Here is an 18488-nt window from a genome sequence, read left to right on the forward strand (position 1 = left end):
TAACTAAGTGTGTATGTGTGTAAGATAACAAGAATAGGATGATATATAAGCGTAGAGAGTTAGTAAGATATTTATACTAGGTTGACACCAGCTTATTCATCTTGTTCTTAATGATCTTGCATTCTAGCGTTCTAACGTGTCATTTGAATATTGAATCTTATCAAGTAAGAAACATGACTATGAATTGAAGTTGCTTAGTCACTTGATAGATAACAACTATCTCGACTTCTACTAGCTTCCAGATATTATCATTACTTAAATATAAGTTTTACGGAGTACTACTATAATACGATATTAATACTTGTTTCTAAGCATCTAGATATTTATGCATGGTTTCTACATGGTTGTTAGTCTGCATTTACTTAATATCAAAGTAAGTGTAAACGATCTTGGACTTTAGATTAAACGTTGTATCTAGATTAAAGGCGGAAAACAATAACCTAGAGTGAATCGAATACTAGTTTCACTTTGGGATCAATCTAACCAATGAAATATTGATAGAATCGACGCCTAGATGAGTGTATTCGGTTGGGGTATGGTCTGGGACAATAGTAACAACGAAAAACGATGGCTAGGGTGTGTAGGGTGTGTAACCTAGCAATGAAACCCAACACCCGTATATATATAAAGTTACAGTGACCATCGGCCGGTGGTCTCTGACCTACGGCCGATGGTGATAGTCCCTCGACCGATGGTCTCTACCATCGGTCGATGGTCTGAGCTGCCAACCAAACAGCTCGAACCATTTTACGTCATTGCTTAATCAATTCAAACACACAATATCAATGACAATGTTGATACACGACTGAAATGTAAACGATAATACAAATAGAACTTATTACATCATAGAACTCGGGATTATGCAGCAACAGTAAGTTTGTCTATAATGACAAATAGCTTAGTCATTAGAATAGGTAGACTCATTATCCATTTAATCTTTAAGTAGTTAAAAATACAGATACATATATGACATTCTTATCCATGTCATATCCACCATTAATATTACTACATAAGAGTATTGAATATTATATACTAGTCGATTAGTCCTTTGTTTTATCTTTTAAGAAAATTAAGAAAAGGAAACTATATATATATATATATATATATATATATATATATATATATATAGGGGCAGGATCAATGGGGAAGTAAAACATTTAGCGGTCTTAACGGAGTCCAAATCACATAAACAGATACTTTTCATGACCATCGTTATAAAGAGTATTAATATGACCACATAATAAGTTTTACACTCACAACTTAGTATTTCATTTTTATATTTAATTCCAGACAGTTAATTATAATTTAAAAATAGCATTTAAATTATAATAAATTATCACTAAGTTACCTATTTCATCTAGGCCACTAACCAGGGTGTTGCAGAAAATCATTAATGAAGAAGTTTATTGTTCTCAAAGATTTTTCTAATTTTGCTTTGTCTCATACTATGATAATCAGAGTCTGATTAGTTAATGCTGAAATTGTGTATATTAATCTATCTAAAGTGAATGTGGATGTGTGATGGATCTAGTTTTAATTTATTATAAAGATAGATTGTAGATGTAGATTAATTGTGGTTGATACTTTGTGAATGGAGGTTTGAAATGAAGTTGATGGGTGAAATAAATCAGGGATTTAACATTTGTAAAGGTAATAAGAGAAACGAGGTTAAAAGGGGAAGAATGAGTAAAAAGACAGAAACACCCTCATGTGTTAGACATGTGATATCGCTTAACGGGCGTCAATGTTAGGGACTGTCCGTGCAAGATTGAAAAACCACGAGGACTTTCCAAGCATGGAAAATAGTTTAAGGACTAACGCATAATCTACATAAGTCACATGAATGTCCACATAATTATGTCCATCTTATGTGATACGTCTTTATTTTCATTTTAAGATGCTTGAATCTAGGTATGTGGGTTCGCTATCGAATTCATGGAACTTATGAATTTTCTAGTAGTGGGAGTGATAATGTTTTTATTTTTATTTTCTTTGACAAAAATAACAAAAACTTCATAACTAAGCCCATTTTATCGAATGGTGAAAATGGTCAATAAGGATACATTCAAAAAACGACTAGGCTCGAGATTAAAAACTGACATCCGAAAATAAAACATCGTGAAACCGCAACCTCCAACTGAACCAAACCAAACCAAGCCTGAACCAACAACAATACCACGAACAAAATAGGGATCGAAGTTGAATAAAAGCAACATAAACCTAACATTAAGCTAGCCGAACTCGAACATACCGAAAACAATAAATAAACGCAAACAAATTATTATTATTATTTATTTTTATACCTTTTTAATGTAGGTTTTTAAAGTAGTTGAAATATTGAGGTAAATAAAATATTTCAAATTAATATTTCCGATGACTAAATTATTATCATTATTATTATTTCCTTTTCACTTTTCTTTCCCTATATAAGACACTCCCGAAAAAAAAAAAAAAAAAGAAACTTCTCATTACAATTCACGGGGCCCTCCCTTCACTACCCCCATGTGGATGGTCTACAGGGGTTCATAACTACTCCTCTTACTACATGGCGCTTACCTAGTCAACGCTTAGATCTGGCTCTACCCAAACTTTTCTGGTTCACCCCAACATTCCCACTTGTCCGACTGTTACTGAGCAGTTTTTAGATATCAAACGGATCTCCCCATAAGGTAATTTTAATGTGGCCAATTTTCCTTCTTTTGCAATAAGTTTCCCTATAGCACCCGCTGCTCTAGCTAATTGTCCACCCTTTCTAAGTGTGATTTCTATGTTTATGTATGGTCGTGCATAAGGGCATATCGGTTGAAGTAGATTCTTATTTTTTATCAATTAAAACCCTTCCCAAACTGTACAATCTTCTTTCAAAGCATACGGCTTTCTGGATGTAGATGGTGATATATATATATATATATATATATATATATATATATATATATATATATATATATATATATATATATATATATATATATATATATATATTCTTTCATTTTCATAAATTCAATTCCCCCGTCTCCGTCTCACAATAAGTGTCCACATTTGACTTTCAAAGTCTTTCTTTCATAACTTTGACCGTAAATATTTTTAATTATGTTATATATTATTTGATAAAAAGTATATAAATAAAAACACGTTTACAAACTCAATCCATTCATATAAATTTTATCAAATATTATGTAACACAAATAAAGATTTTTTTTCTTTTCGAAAAGCAATATATTATTAGAAATAAAGCGAACAGAGAGTTGGTGACAAAAGCCACCCATCACATATGGAGACAAAAGCCACTTCAACCGGTCAATCTTCTTTTTCTTTACCCGTAGAGAAATCCATTCGAACGACCTAAGTTGCATTTCCATCAAGGCATTTGGACCACTCCATGACGTATTTGAAAAAACCTTGGAGTTCCGGTTCTTCCAAATCAAATAAGCACAAGTCCATTTTACCGCTTGCCAAACACGAGAGACAAAGCCTGACAAACCTCTATTACTCGAAGTCTCGAACCTCTAAAAGCTTCATTAATGCTGAAGTTTGAGACCGGGCCTAAACCCCACCATTTATAAACTCTTTCCCACACATCCATTGTATATTTGTAAAAAATGAAAACATGATCTAGGGACTCGATATCGTCATCGCAAATAGGACATCTAACGGAATGAAGGTCAATACCTCATTTATCCAACTCAACACGGACCGGTAAACGACGTTTTAAAAGCCTCCAGACAAAAACCTCTACCTTTAACGGAACCAAGTTGTTTCTAATTGTTTCCACATTTGGACCGAGAGCACTGATATGGGACATTTCTTCAATTTGAATATTTAGTTCCTTTGTAGAAAAAGAACCATTGCTTGCCAACTTCCAATACCACACATCTGAGGGCCTGTCTGATATATTAAAGGATTGAATTAAATTGTTTAGTTCAGATAGCTCACCAATTGCTCTTCCACTTGGATCCCGAACCCAGCACCATTTTGCAACACATCCATCACCACTCCAATCGACCCTATCTCTAACCATAGCCCTTGCATCAGCATCTAGATGAAATAGCCTCTTAAATCTTTCTTTAAGAGGGATATCGACTAGCCATGAATCTGAGCAGAAAAGTGTCGAAGCTCCATCGATAACACGTGCGAAAGAGTTACAGAACCCGTTGATCTTTTTCTCAACCTCATGATCTACACGAACAATATTGACCCAAGTCCCACTTTTGCCTTGCGGCATAAGAGAACCAGGATATGTTAGCATCCCGCCGACCCGTAAATAGATTTGATTATTTTTACCCAAAAGGATTGAGGTTCATTTTTGAACCGCCACCACCATTTACAAAGTAACGAAAGATTTATTCCCGAAAGCGACCCAATGTTTAAGCCCCCATGCCCGTATGGAGAAATAACATCAACCCATTTAACCCACGATATTTTTAAACTCTCACCCGACCCGCCCCAAAAGAAATTTCTCCTAACACTCTCAAGATTATAAATAACACTCAACGGGGCCCTAAAAAGTGAGAAATAATATAACGGTAAACTATGAAGAACGGATTTCACAAGTGTTAATCTTCCACCAAAAGAAATCGATCTAGCCTTCCACCCGGAAAGTCTCGAAGCAAATTTTTCAATAACCGGTTTCCAATTTTCCACCCGATTCATGTTACACCCAATAGGTAAGCCAAGGTAGGTGGAGGGAAATTCGCCTACTCTACACCCGAATCTATTAGCCATCCTCATAACATCTTCCTTTGCAACCCCTAAGCCAAAAAGAGAGCTTTTATGATAATTTATTTTAAGACCCGAAGCATTTCCGAAGCACTTTAGCAACTTCACAAGGTTACTAATGTTATGTCTACTCCAATCACCCAAAAAGATGGTGTCATCCGCATATTGAAGATGTGATACCAACACTTTATCCGAACCGATTTCCACACCTTTAAAGAGACCATTCGAAATTGCAACTTTGGTGAGGATGCTTAGACCTTCCGAGGCTATAATAAAAGGAAATGGAGACAATGGATCGCCTTGTCCAACTCCTCTTTGGAGAGAAAACTCATTTGTAGGCGACCCGTTAACAAGAATCGAAACCGAAGCCGATTGTAGACAAGCCATAATCCACTTTCTCCATTTACAACCGAAACCCATTCACTCCATCATATCCATGAGGAACTCCCAACTTAGGCTATCGAAAGCCTTCTCGAAGTCAATTTTGAAAATAAGACTTTTTTTCTTGCCTTATTTAGAAATCCAATTGACTCATTAACAATAAGTGCACTATCAAGGATAAAACGACCTTTAATGAAAGCAATTTGTTCTTCTCCGATGATGTCGGGTATAACTCTCCTGATCCTGTTTGAAATAATTTTTGCAATAACTTTATAATAGCTTCCTATCAAGCTAATCGGCCGAAACTCATTTAGATTGATTGGGTCGGGTCTCTTCGGGATTAGAGTAACAAAGGAAGAGTTACAGCCATTTGAAATTTCTCCACTTGACCAAAACCAATTTATTGCATTGATGAGATCGTCTTTGATAAGTGACCACTGTTTCTTAAAAGAATTGAGATTAAACCCATCCGGCCCGGGGGCTTTTGACCCGTCACAATCAATAATAGAATCATAGACTTCCTTTTCAGAGAATGGTTCTTCTAGAGTATCTGCTTGTGTTCTTGATATTTTTTTTTTTGGGGAAAAATGCCTCGAACTACTAGAAAGTGACATACTATTCGCGGACTGTTTCAAGAATTGTGCTTTAAAGTGATTAAATACCTCTTCTTTTATGTCAGACGGATTTTCATTCCATACGCCCTTGATGTTTAGCCCTCTGATATTACACCTACTATATCTTCTACGAATGAAAGAATGAAAATAATTTGAGTTTTCATCACCGTCTGTAACCCATTTTGCTCTTGACTTTTGTTTTGCCATACTCAATTTAACCTTTTTTTCGATCTAATTTTTAAGGGTATCCATCCATTCTTGTCGTTCTCTTTCTATCAACAATCTCTCTTCAGCCACCTTTTCCCATTTTTCTGCAATTAACTTATTTTCATTCATCTCGGCATCCTCCTTCCTAAGCGTTTCGCTACTCCACTGTTTGAGAGCCATTTTAACATTTTTCATTTTTTTTATTTCTAAAACAGACATCAGGTCTCCTGCCTTCAACTGAACTGTTCCAGGCCTCGGACACTATTTGGTTGGCTCCGTCAACTTCTAACCATGCATCAAATACTTTGTTGGGTTTTGGACCAAAGTCTACAACCTGATCTCTAAGAATAATGGGGCAATGGTCCGACAATTTTCTTTCAAGTGTTAAAGCAGAGATATCATCCCATAAACGCCAAAACTTTTCCGAGACTAAGAATCTATCGAGCTTACTAAATTTAATACCGTTATCGCATATTCTCATGAATTTTTTTTCCTCCTAAAGGGACATCAATTAGATGGAGTCTATCTATAAAATTGTTGAAACGATTTGCCCTTCTTTCTATGAACTCCGAATTAAATCTTTCTTCATGGCTTCTAACCTCATTAAAATCACCACACAAGACCCACGCTGTATCATAGCTATTCACAAGGTTCTCAAGACTGATCCACATTTTCAGCTTGTTAGCATCATCGTGCGGACCATATACATTTACAACAAAACTTTCCAAATTACTTCCTACCCATTTCCCTTTAACCGCTATATGGAATTCTTCAATTATTGTCTGTTCAGCCATGAAGCAACTTTTGTCCCAAATAAGCATCATCCCACCCGATTTCCCTACCATTTCCTTTTGAACGAACTCGAAATCATTATTACCCCAAAATAAGTTAACCCAATTTTTAACAACTGTTTTACACTTGTTTTCCTGGAGAGCCACAATGTTTGGATTTTCACGACTAATCAATTTTTTAAAATCACCCACTTTACTATCCTTTCCCGACCCGAAACTACGAATATTTAATGAAAGAATCTTCATCATTAACAATATGGAAAAACGATTAATTAAGGGAGCAGTTAGACCTGATTGGTGTCAAGTCCAACAAGTTTTGCAAACTCGTTGAGATTAACACTATTTTCTGATTTGCTGTTACTATTTGATTTCTTTGAATCGTTCCTTCTGTTGCTATGGCTTGTATTCCTCTTTGTGGATCTTCTACTGCAATTTGACTTACTTTTTGATGCACTATGAATTTGTGATTCCTTGTATTTTGATCTAGCAAGACTCTTCGCACGCATTATTTTCGATGAAGCCCTCCAATTTCCAATGCTACTCCAGACATCATTATGACTTTTGCCAGTTACTTTTCGTTTCCTTTTTCCTAAGAATTCGATATTAATACCATCATCGCACACATCTCCAATCAATGAATCTCTATCAGTTTCAACATTGGTTTCTGGAATCGTTTCACAATCACCATCATAAAAGTTTTCTTCTGTTGCAAAACCCTTATCGACATTATTTGTGTATCCTTCTCCTGTTACCTCGTCTTTATTAAAATCAAAGTGAACACCTGGCCCAGTATGATTACTGCTCTCCTTTTCATTAGTATCCAGCCCGTTACCTACGTTTTTTGGCCCAGGTGTTGGAGAGCCCATATTTGGGTTACTTTTTTGCCTATCACATTCTGGGTTAGATGTGTTAGATGGCCCAGAAGTTACAGGCCCATTACTTACATCATTTTTATTATTTAGTTTTGAGTAAACACTTTGCAGATTGGGCCATTCCTCCCTCAGCCCATTATCAGTTTCAACCTCTTTTTCCCTGCATCTTATAGAACTACCTGCCCTATCCTCTTCTCGATTGTTGTTTCATAATGAAATAGAGTCATCTTCTTTTGTTTCCTTCGGGGTGGCTGCTGCTTTTCAAGATTTTCATTAATTACTTTTCTTTCCCATGAATGGTCGTTGAAATGATTGTTATTGTTTTCCATGTTTCCCATGCAACCCGAACCTTCATCTTCGACGTTTCTCATTGGACATCCTTTTCCAGTCACCCTAACTTTACCAGAACCATCCAGATTCCGGTCAACTTCAACTTCCAGATCATCACTTTTAATTTCTTCATCCGAACTATACCTATCATCATCCCAATCACTTTCATCTGATTCATCTGTTTCGATCTCTACAATATCACGGATTTCTTCAATAACTTTCACATAAAATATACTCTTCCCTACCTTCAGTTTAATTGTTTCGTTTATCAGGTTTATACCCCAGACTTTAATCAGCACTCTACCCATTAGTAGACTTTGGTTACCAACAAGGTTGCAATTTGAAGTGTCGATGATTTTACCCCACCATCCCGCTATCTTTCGAAAAGGTTTTTTCTCTCCAAAATCTGATTGGTACTCCCATAATATTGATCCACGTTAACCTACTCGAAGAAGCATATAATGACTCATCAGGTCTGATATTATCTAGCCACCTTTTCAGGAAGTGATCCTCATGTTCAATGATATTCTTAATCGTTGTGTTATCCTCAAAAACCAACATGACATCTGACCCACCCATGTACTTGAACTCAAACTTTTGTAACCCTTCTGCTAAGCATATTGATTTGATTAGTTCTAAGTATTCGGTCTTTCTGACTTCTCCTAGCAGCGCGTTCTTCAGTACCTGTTGATTGTCTTCATCATCTGAGATGATGACTGTTCTTTCCTGGTTGTTAGCTGGATACGCATCAGAATCATTTCTCTTTGATTTAATCACTTCTCTTAGATAAAAACCATTTGATTGCTCGTTGTTGTTGTTGTTGTTACGCTGCGTGTTGTGATTGTTGATTACCTCGTTGAAATTCTTGCCATCCCTGAAAGCTTGTGAGTACCCATTTTTTGGGACTGTCTCTGCCCTTCTTTTCTCAAAAAATTGTGGTCTTGCTTTCGTATCGTCATTTTTTGGAACCCACTTCTTCTCGAACACACGTGACTTTTCACTTGCTCCTTCAACTGTATTTCTTTCCTTTGCCTTGAAGATTCTAATTACACAACCATCAAAACGAATGCCTCTTAGCCTGTTGAGGAGATGCTCTTCATCGTTAACATTTTCGTATCTAGCAAAGGCAAATCGCTTACCATTTTTTAATCTCTTTCCAACTAGATAAATATCTCTGATATCCCCATAAGGCTTGAAACTCATCCATAAATCGACCACCCTCCAATTCTTCGGGAAATTGAAGAACATGAACGATTTCAAATAGTTTCCGTTAAACCGTGATTCGAACGTCCTATAGTTACCATTATAGCATTCTCGATCTCTAGAGGTCCCCGAATTGCTGTTGATCCTCACCTCTCTCTCTCGTTTTTTGCTTCTCACCTCTCTCCACTCACTTTCTCTCTCTACGTTCTCTCTCATTCTTTCTTTACTCATTCTTTCTTTACGGTCAAAGTTGACAAAAAAAGATTTTGAAAATTCATTGTGAACACTCATTGTGAGACGGAGGGAGTATCATTTTATAATTTACCACTTTCATTCTCAATAAGGTCTTCCAACGAGTAAAGCTCATTACTCTAGCCGATAATTATCGCCATCACATTCTAATTCTCGTCAAAGAAGTTAAAAGTTTCAACCTGACACAATCACCACATCGATAGTTACATCGTGATCGAGTTGGTGCACGTGAAATTTTAATAAGTCACTGACTCACTACTCACTGCTTTGACCAAAACGCAATATACCATGTCGAGTATTTCGAACAATTAGTGTCTAACCTATACTGGATTATTTTTATATATTTTACATCGAATCAATGTACGTGATGTTATGGATTTTACAGAGTGTAATGAATATCATGTGAAGCGTTATAAAATTACAGAGTGCTTAACAAACTTATACATGATACAAACAATCCAGGAAGATATGTATCGTATGTAGGCAAACCATAAAAAGCTATTTATATGAGTTTACATGAATACTTAAAACCATAGATTGTATGCAATGAATTGAAACATATAGATGAACGTTTTTCATTTGATTTGACAAGTGGGAGGTCCAGTGCGTTGCAGCTGTTGTTTTTGTAGAAAGTTGTTAAAGAAATATGACCAATAAAAGTAGTAGGGGTAAGTCATAAATGAAAAATGGGCGAGGACTAAAAGTGGACAAAAACATTTAGCGGTCCTAATGGAGTCCAAATCACATAAACAGATACTTTTCGTGACCATCATTATAAAGAGTATTAATATGACCACTTAATAAGTTTTACACTCACAACTTATTATTTCACTTTTATATTTAATTCCAGACAGTTAATTATAATTTAAAAATAGCATTTAAATTATATAATAAATTATCACTAAGTTGTCTATTTAATCTAGGCCACTAATCATGGTGTTACAGAAAATCATTAATGAAGAAGTTTATTGTTCTCAAAGATTTTTCTAATTTTGCTTTGTCTCATACTATGATAATCAGAGTCTGATTAGTTAATGCTGAATTGTGTATATTAATCTATCTAAAGTGAATGTGGAGGTGTGATGGACCTAGTTTTAATTTATTGTTAAGATAGATTGTAGATGTAGATTAATTGTGGTTGATACTTTGTGAATGAAGGTTTGTAATGAAGTTGGTGGGTGAAATAAATCAGAGATTTAACATTTGTAAAGGTAATAAGAGAAATGAGGTTAAAAGGGGAAGAATGAGTAAAAAGACAGAAACACCCTCATGTGTTAGACATGTGACATCGCTTAACGGGCGTCAGTGTTAGGGACTGTCCGTGCAAGATAAAAAAACTACGAGGACATTCCAAGCATGAAAAATAGTTCAAGGACTAACGCGTAATCTACGCAAATCACATGTCTGTCCACATAATTATATCCGTCTAATGTGATACGTCTTTATTTTCATTTTAAGATGCTTGAATCTAGGTATGTGGGTCCGCTATCGAATTCATGGAACTTATGAATTTTCTAGTAGTGGGAGTGATAATGTTTTTATTTTATTTTTTGACAAAAATAACAAAAACTTCATAACTAAGCCAATTTCATCAAATGGTGAAAATGGTCAATAAGGATACATTCAAAAAACGACTAGGCTCGAAATTAAAAACTGACATCCGAAAATAAAACATCATGAAACCGCTACCTCCAATTGAACCAAACCAAACCAAGCCTGAACTAACAACAATACCACGAACAAAATAAGGATCGAAGCTGAATAAAAAACAACACAAACCTAACATTAAGCTAGCCGAACTCGAACATACCGAAAACAATAAATAAACACAAACATACTATTATTATTATTATTATTATTGTTATTATTATTATTGTTATTATTATTTATTTTTATTTTTATACCTTTTTAATGTAGTTTTTTAAAGTAGTTGAAATATTGATGTAAATAAAATATTTCTGATGACTAAATTATTATCATTATTATTATTATTATTATTTTTACTTTTCTTTCCCTATATAAGACACTCCCGAATAAAAAAAAAAAGCTTCTCATTACAATTCACGGGGCCCTCCCTTCACCACCCTCATGTGGATGGTCTAAAGGGGTTCATAACTACTCCTCTTACTACATCGCGCTTACCTAGTCAACACTTAGATCCGGCTCTACCCAACCTTTCTTGGTTCACCCCAACATTCCCACTTGTCCGATTGTTTCTGAGCAGTTTTTGGATATCAAACGGATCTCCCCATAAGGTAATTTTAATGTTGCCAATTTTCCTTCTTTTGCGTTTCCCTATAGCACCCGCTGCTCTAGCTAATTGTCCACCATTTCCAAGTGTGATTTCTATGTTTATGTATGGTCGTGCCTAAGGGCATATTGGTTGAAGTAGATTCTTCTTATTTATCAATCAAAACCCATCCCAAAATGTACAAGCTTCTTTCAAAGCATACGGCTTTCTGAATGTAGATGGTGATATCTATACAGATGGATCTTATATATATATATATATATATATATATATATATATATATATATATATATATATATATATATATATATATATATATATATGGGCAGGATCAATGGGGAAGCAACCAATCGGTGGGAAGCAAAAAAATTTATTTTTTTCGTTTTTTTGGATTTTTTTTCCGGCATCAAGATCACACTAAAATATGAACATCCAGAAAAGACACTTCGTGATGAATGTTATTATTTAGGCGGGAAAATGATCGACAAAATTAACATTCAAGATAATATTGTTCGTGAAGAATGTGAACATTTTTTTCCCATGTTTTGTGAAGTAAAATTTAGCCCGATTTAGAGTTTAGGGTTTTGAGTTTAGGGTTTAGGGTTTGGTGTTTTGGGTTTTTTTCATAAACTCAAAACACCAAACCCTAAACCCTAAACCCTAAACCCTAACCTCTAAACCGTTCGTGTTAAAAACTCAATCTAAATCCTAAATATAAACCCTAAATCTAAACCCTAAACCCTAAATTTCTAAACCCTAATATCTAAACCCTATAAACCCTAATATCTAAACCCTAATATCTAAACTCTAATAACTAAAACCTCAACATACGCTCGAAAAACACGATAATTGTTATATATTACTTTTTCGAGCATTTTCCCGCCAAAATAAAAACATTTATCACAAAGTGTCTTTATTAAATGTTCATATTTTTATCCCATCTATATTATTCGTGAACTAAGTTTTTTCAAAAAACGAAAAAAAAAAGTTTTTGCTTCCCCCCGATTGGTTACTTCCCTCTTGATCCTACCACTATATATATATATATATATATATATATATATATATATATATATATATATATATATATATATATATATATATATATATATATATATATATATATATATATTCTTTCATTTTCATAAATTCAATTCTCCCGTCTCCGTCCCACAATAAGTGTCCACATTTGACTTTCAAAGTCTTTCTTTCATAATTTTGACCGTAAATATTTTTAATTATGTTATATATTATATTTGATAAAAAGTATATAAATAAAAACGCGTTAACAAACTCAATTCATTCATATAAATTTTATCAAATATTATATAACACAAATAAAGATTTTTACGGTCAAAGTTGACAAAAAATATTTTGAAAATTCATTGTGAACACTTATTTTGAGACGGAGGGAGTATCATTTTATAATTTACCACTTTCATTCTCAATAATGTCTTCCAACAAGTAAATCTCATTACTCTATTCGATAATTATCGCCATGACATTCTAATTCTCGTCAAGGAAGTTAAAAGTTTCAACCTGACACAATCACCACATCGATAGTTACATCGTGATCGCGCGAGTTGGTGCACGTGAAATTTTAATAAGTCACTGACTCACTGCTTTGACCAAAACGCAATATACCACGTCAAGTATTTCGAACAATTAGGGGATGCTTGGGGTAGCGTTATGATGTAGATTATTTGATTATCACGTTTTCAAAACGCAAATAATTTTTTCAAAGTGTTTGGTAATCTTATATTGAAAATTGATTTTTTACGTTTTAATGCATTCTAAACGCAATTTTAATAATCCACCAATTAGTTACTGTTTGCAAAACGCACTTATTCCATCTCATTGATTTTACAATGATATCCTTTGGCCTATAATTATTATCCGTTCATTTGGTAATTGTTACCATCTGTTGTACTACTCTTTAATCTATAACTTACATTAAAATTAAACTAATACTACAATATCGTTACCAAAATTATTGATATTAAACTGTACGTAATATTTAAAAGTTTTACTACGTAAAAACAATTGTACTCTTTAAACGCTAAATGTTCATAATAGTTTTTAATAGGTAAAAGGATAATATTGTTTATATGCCAAATGATGATAATGATAATATTTTATACAATTTGTAAAAACGGTAGTATAACATGTTGAATCTATATATATATAATATATAATATATATTTTATAAGAATGTCCTTTTTGATAATTTTATATGTATTTTAAGAAGTAATCTGATTTTTTCCAAACACTAAAAATTGATTATCTGATTATTGCGATATCAAACACCATAATCAAATCCAAACACTATTAAAGCTAAATCACGTTTTAATACATCGAATCAATGTACGTGATGTTATGGATTTTACAGAGTGTCATGAATATCATGTGAAGCGTTATAAAATTACAGAGTGCTTAACAAACTTATACATGGTACAAACAATCCAGAAAGATATGTATCGTATGTAGGCAAACCATAAAAAGCTATTTATATGAGTTTAAATGAATACTTAAAAGCATAGATTGTATGCAACGAATTGAAACATATAGATGAACGTTTTTCATTTGATTTGAACAAGTGGAAGGTCCAGCGCGTTGCAGCTGTAGAAAGTTGTTAAAGAAATAGAACCAATAAAAATAGGAGGGGGTAAGTCGTAAATGAAAAATGGGCGAGGACTAAAAGTGGACAAAAAGAGGTAAATCGTAAATAATGGACGGGTGTAAATGAAAATTGAGTGAGAACTAAAAGAGGATATTTGAAAGTGGATGGACTTTCAATTTAATGATGTGACATTTGTAATAGTAAACCCGAGGTTACGCACCCAAGCCGAACCTGACGCGTGGTACCCAAGCCTAGGCTCGGGCCCAAAGCTATTACCTCGGTTTGATTATATATTGATTGAAATAATTTCTCATGTATTCCTTCTGCCTCATATTTATCGTTCGCTATTTATTATTGAGTTGTCTTGTAACGACCCAACCCGTTGTCCAACCGCAAACAGAAATTTTTTTTTTTTTTTTTTTTTTTTACACAGGAGGGGTGCGCGGCGCGCATCCCCTTAGGTGCGCAGCGCGCAGGTTGCCTGACAGCCCGCTGTCCAAATTTTCCAATTTTCGCTTAAAGATCTCCCACTTCCCGACACTTTTAAACGAAACGCTTTTCACAACACATATAATAAGTAAAACTAACACGTTTCAATAATAAAAAAAGTTTTACGAAACCGGGCCCACATCATCCCGAATTACGAGTTTCGTACAAAATATAAGCTTCGACCAAATCAGTTTAAATTCCAAACGACACTAGAGCATGATGTTTGGGGGTTAAACTACCCAACTCTTGGTCAAACTTCAAAAGCTAAACGTCCAAAAGCTTCTCCTAACATAACGAAGCGGGATCACTAGTCCAAACGAGTACCCTTTCCCTTGTCCACGCCGGAGCCTATAAAAAGGTAAACAACGAGAGGGTAAGGAAAACTCTTAGTGAATGCAATAATTATACACGTACATATATAATCTACTTACTTGCAATCACTTACACAATTACCTCATACACGCCAGCATTTAAATTAGCATACTATCGCAAAGTATAATGCTAAATCCGATAATACAAGCTAGCACAACAATAGCATATAACACGAACAATATAATATGCTACACTACAACTACACAATCATGGTTAACCAGAACACAAAGGGAACGATTCTCGCGGATGAACCGTTAGCCACTCAGACGCCACTAGTATGCATCACTAGTCCCTTAGGTGGTATCGACGCCCGAACTTTAAACCCACCCGTCACGTGAAATGTGGTATCGAACGCCCGAACTTTAAACCCACACTTCACGCCCGCACACATACATATGATATGGTATCGAACGCCCGAACTTTAATCCATATCACATGCCACACATGAAGATGAGGTATCGAACGCCCGAACTTTAAACCCTCATTCCATGCCAACACGATGCGGTATCGCATACCCGAACTTAATACCCACATCGCATTTCGCACAAGTAAATACATTACATACACACATGTATAATTATTTCGCTCACCTTATCGCCTTTTGGTGAATGATAAATTGAGCTCGCAACCTTCAACGTAACACACCTATTACATTATGCATAATATTAATCATACATTCAAGTTGGTGAACCAACTTACTCACCACTCAAGTGTCATTTTGACCCATAGTGCAATATGACCCATTTGCACCATTAACTCTAACACTAGGTCAGGATTACACCAACCCCTAACATTAATTCGATTATGGTCTTAATACACTTTTTAACATAAGGTTATCGCATTTTCACACTCATTAGACCACTTAGGTCACCAAAGACTCCATTGACCCATCACAAGGTTAACACACCCATTTTGGGTCATCAACACTCCCAAATAACACCCACTTACTTAATATCAAAGTGTGCTAGTGGTTAACTAACCACTTAAGACACATAAACACCAATTATCATTTTGAAACCATAGGTTAGTCGTTCTCGAGTCCTCATGACTCAATCTTACCCAAAAATCCCCCAAAATCACCAATAATGGGTTTTATGTTCATCACTAACCCAAAACCCTAACCCTTAAACAAATTAAAATAAGAAAATTAAGATTAGGACTTACCACCACAATCACAACGTAGCTAGTGACTAGATGAACAACTTTAATACTCGCGTTTTGGCCCGAAATCAACTTCTTCCTTCTTGATTTGAGCTTTCTCTCTCTCAATGGGTTTCTCACTCTAGAATTGAATGGGAGAGATGATAATGTTGGTGGATGTGAACTAAAGACTCCAACCAGCCTTTTAGTGTCTTTAAATCCAGCCTCAAGTGAAAAGACCAAAATGCCCCACGTTTAAATTAAATTAAAACAGGAATCTGTGCACAAGAGCAGTGCGCGGCGCGCACACTTACCCTGCGCGGTGCGTACAAAGGTCTGAGCAGGTTCTGACCTCTGTTTAATTACACAATGCTTCCCACACTTTATGTATCCTATTTACACTGATGTACAATAAATATTCGGGTCTTACAACTCTCCCCCACTTGAATCAGAGCGCGTCCTCGCGATCCAAGCCGCATGATAAGCGGGAAGATATACCAACACAAATTCTTCGGGCTCCCAAGTAAACTCGAAACCTTTACTACGACGTCATTGAACTTTAAAAGTTCTCACTTCTTTATTTCTCAACCTTTTCACCTTTTCATCGATTATAGCAATCGGCTCTTCTACATACTCTAACTTGTTATTTAGTTCAGTCTCGTCTAATCGTACCCATGATGAATCATCCGCAAGACACTTACAGAGATGGAAAACATGGAATGTGTTATGGATCCCCGCAAGCTCTTCGAGTAATTCCAAACGATACACAACTTCACCAACACGAGCTAAAATTTTAAATGGCACAATAAACCGAGGAGCTAGCTTTCCCCGTTTTCGAAACCGAATAATAACCTTCCATGGCGAAACTTTAAGCATCACCATGTCACCTTCTTGGAACTCAATCGATCGCCTACGTTTGTCGGCATAAGATTTTTGTCTATCTTGCGCCGCCTTCAATCGAGTCCGAATCATCTCAATCTTGTTATTCGTCTCTAAAACCAAATCGGTACTCCCGATTTTCCTTTGTCCCACTTCACCCCAACAAATAGGAGTTCGACACCTTCGCCCATAAAGCATCTCATACGGTGGCATTCCAATACTAGAATTCCACCAAAGGCAAGTGCTCATCCCAACTACCACCGAAATCAATAATACACGCCCGTAACATATCCTCCAATGTTTTATTTGTACGTTTGTGACCGTCCGTTTGAGGATGGTACTCCATGCTCATTCTCAATTGTGTACCCATATCTTTGTGAAACTTATTCCAAAACCGAGACGTGAAACGAGTATCTCGATTCGGAATAATGGATATAGGAACCCCATGCCTTGATATCACCTTTTTGATAAACAACTTTGACAAGGTCTCTGACAATATCGTTTCCCGAATGGGAAGGAACAAAGCACTCTTCGTTAATCGATCAACTATCACCCAAATCGTATCAAATTGGGTTCTCGCCGTCTTTGGTAAATTTGTAATGAAATCCATGGTAATGTGCTCCCATTTCCATTTCGGGACTTACAATGGTTGTAACATACCATACGGCTTTTGGTGCTCGGCCTTAACTTGCAAACACGTGGCACATTGTTCAACATACTTTACAACATCACGTTTCATGCCCGACCACCAATACTCTTTCTTCAAATCAAGATACATCTTCGTCGCACCTGGATGAATGGAATACTTTGACTTATGCGCTTCATAAAGTAGCACTTGTCGGAAATCTCCCATTCTAGGCACCCACACTCGTCCTTGAAAGGACAACAAACCATGCGGGCCTAAGGTAATAAACTCCGTTTAGCCCACGATTCGTTCCTCATGCTTGTTGTTAACAAAAGCTTCAATTTGTATCTCACCAAGCTTTATAAGAAAATCGTTAGTAATAGTCATGTGTAACGATCCTACTCATATCGCCGGATGTTGACTCTTTCGAGTTAACGCATCCGCAACCACGTTCGCCTTACCCGGATGATAAAGTATCTCACAATCATAGTCCTTTACCACATCCATCCATCTACGTTGACGATAATTCAAATCTCGTTGATCAAAAAGATGTTTCAAACTCTTATGATCCGAATAAATCGTACACTTGACACCATACAAGTAGTGGCACCAAATTTTCAACGCATGCACTACCGCTGCCAATTCAAGATCATGAGTCGGATATCTCTTTTCGTGTTCCTTTAATTGTCGAGAAGCGTAAGTGATGACTTTACCTCGTTGCATTAGAACACACCCGAGCCCATTTA

The sequence above is a fragment of the Rutidosis leptorrhynchoides genome, chromosome 9 (assembly GCF_046630445.1).
Source record: "Rutidosis leptorrhynchoides isolate AG116_Rl617_1_P2 chromosome 9, CSIRO_AGI_Rlap_v1, whole genome shotgun sequence".
Lineage (NCBI taxonomy): Eukaryota > Viridiplantae > Streptophyta > Magnoliopsida > Asterales > Asteraceae > Rutidosis > Rutidosis leptorrhynchoides.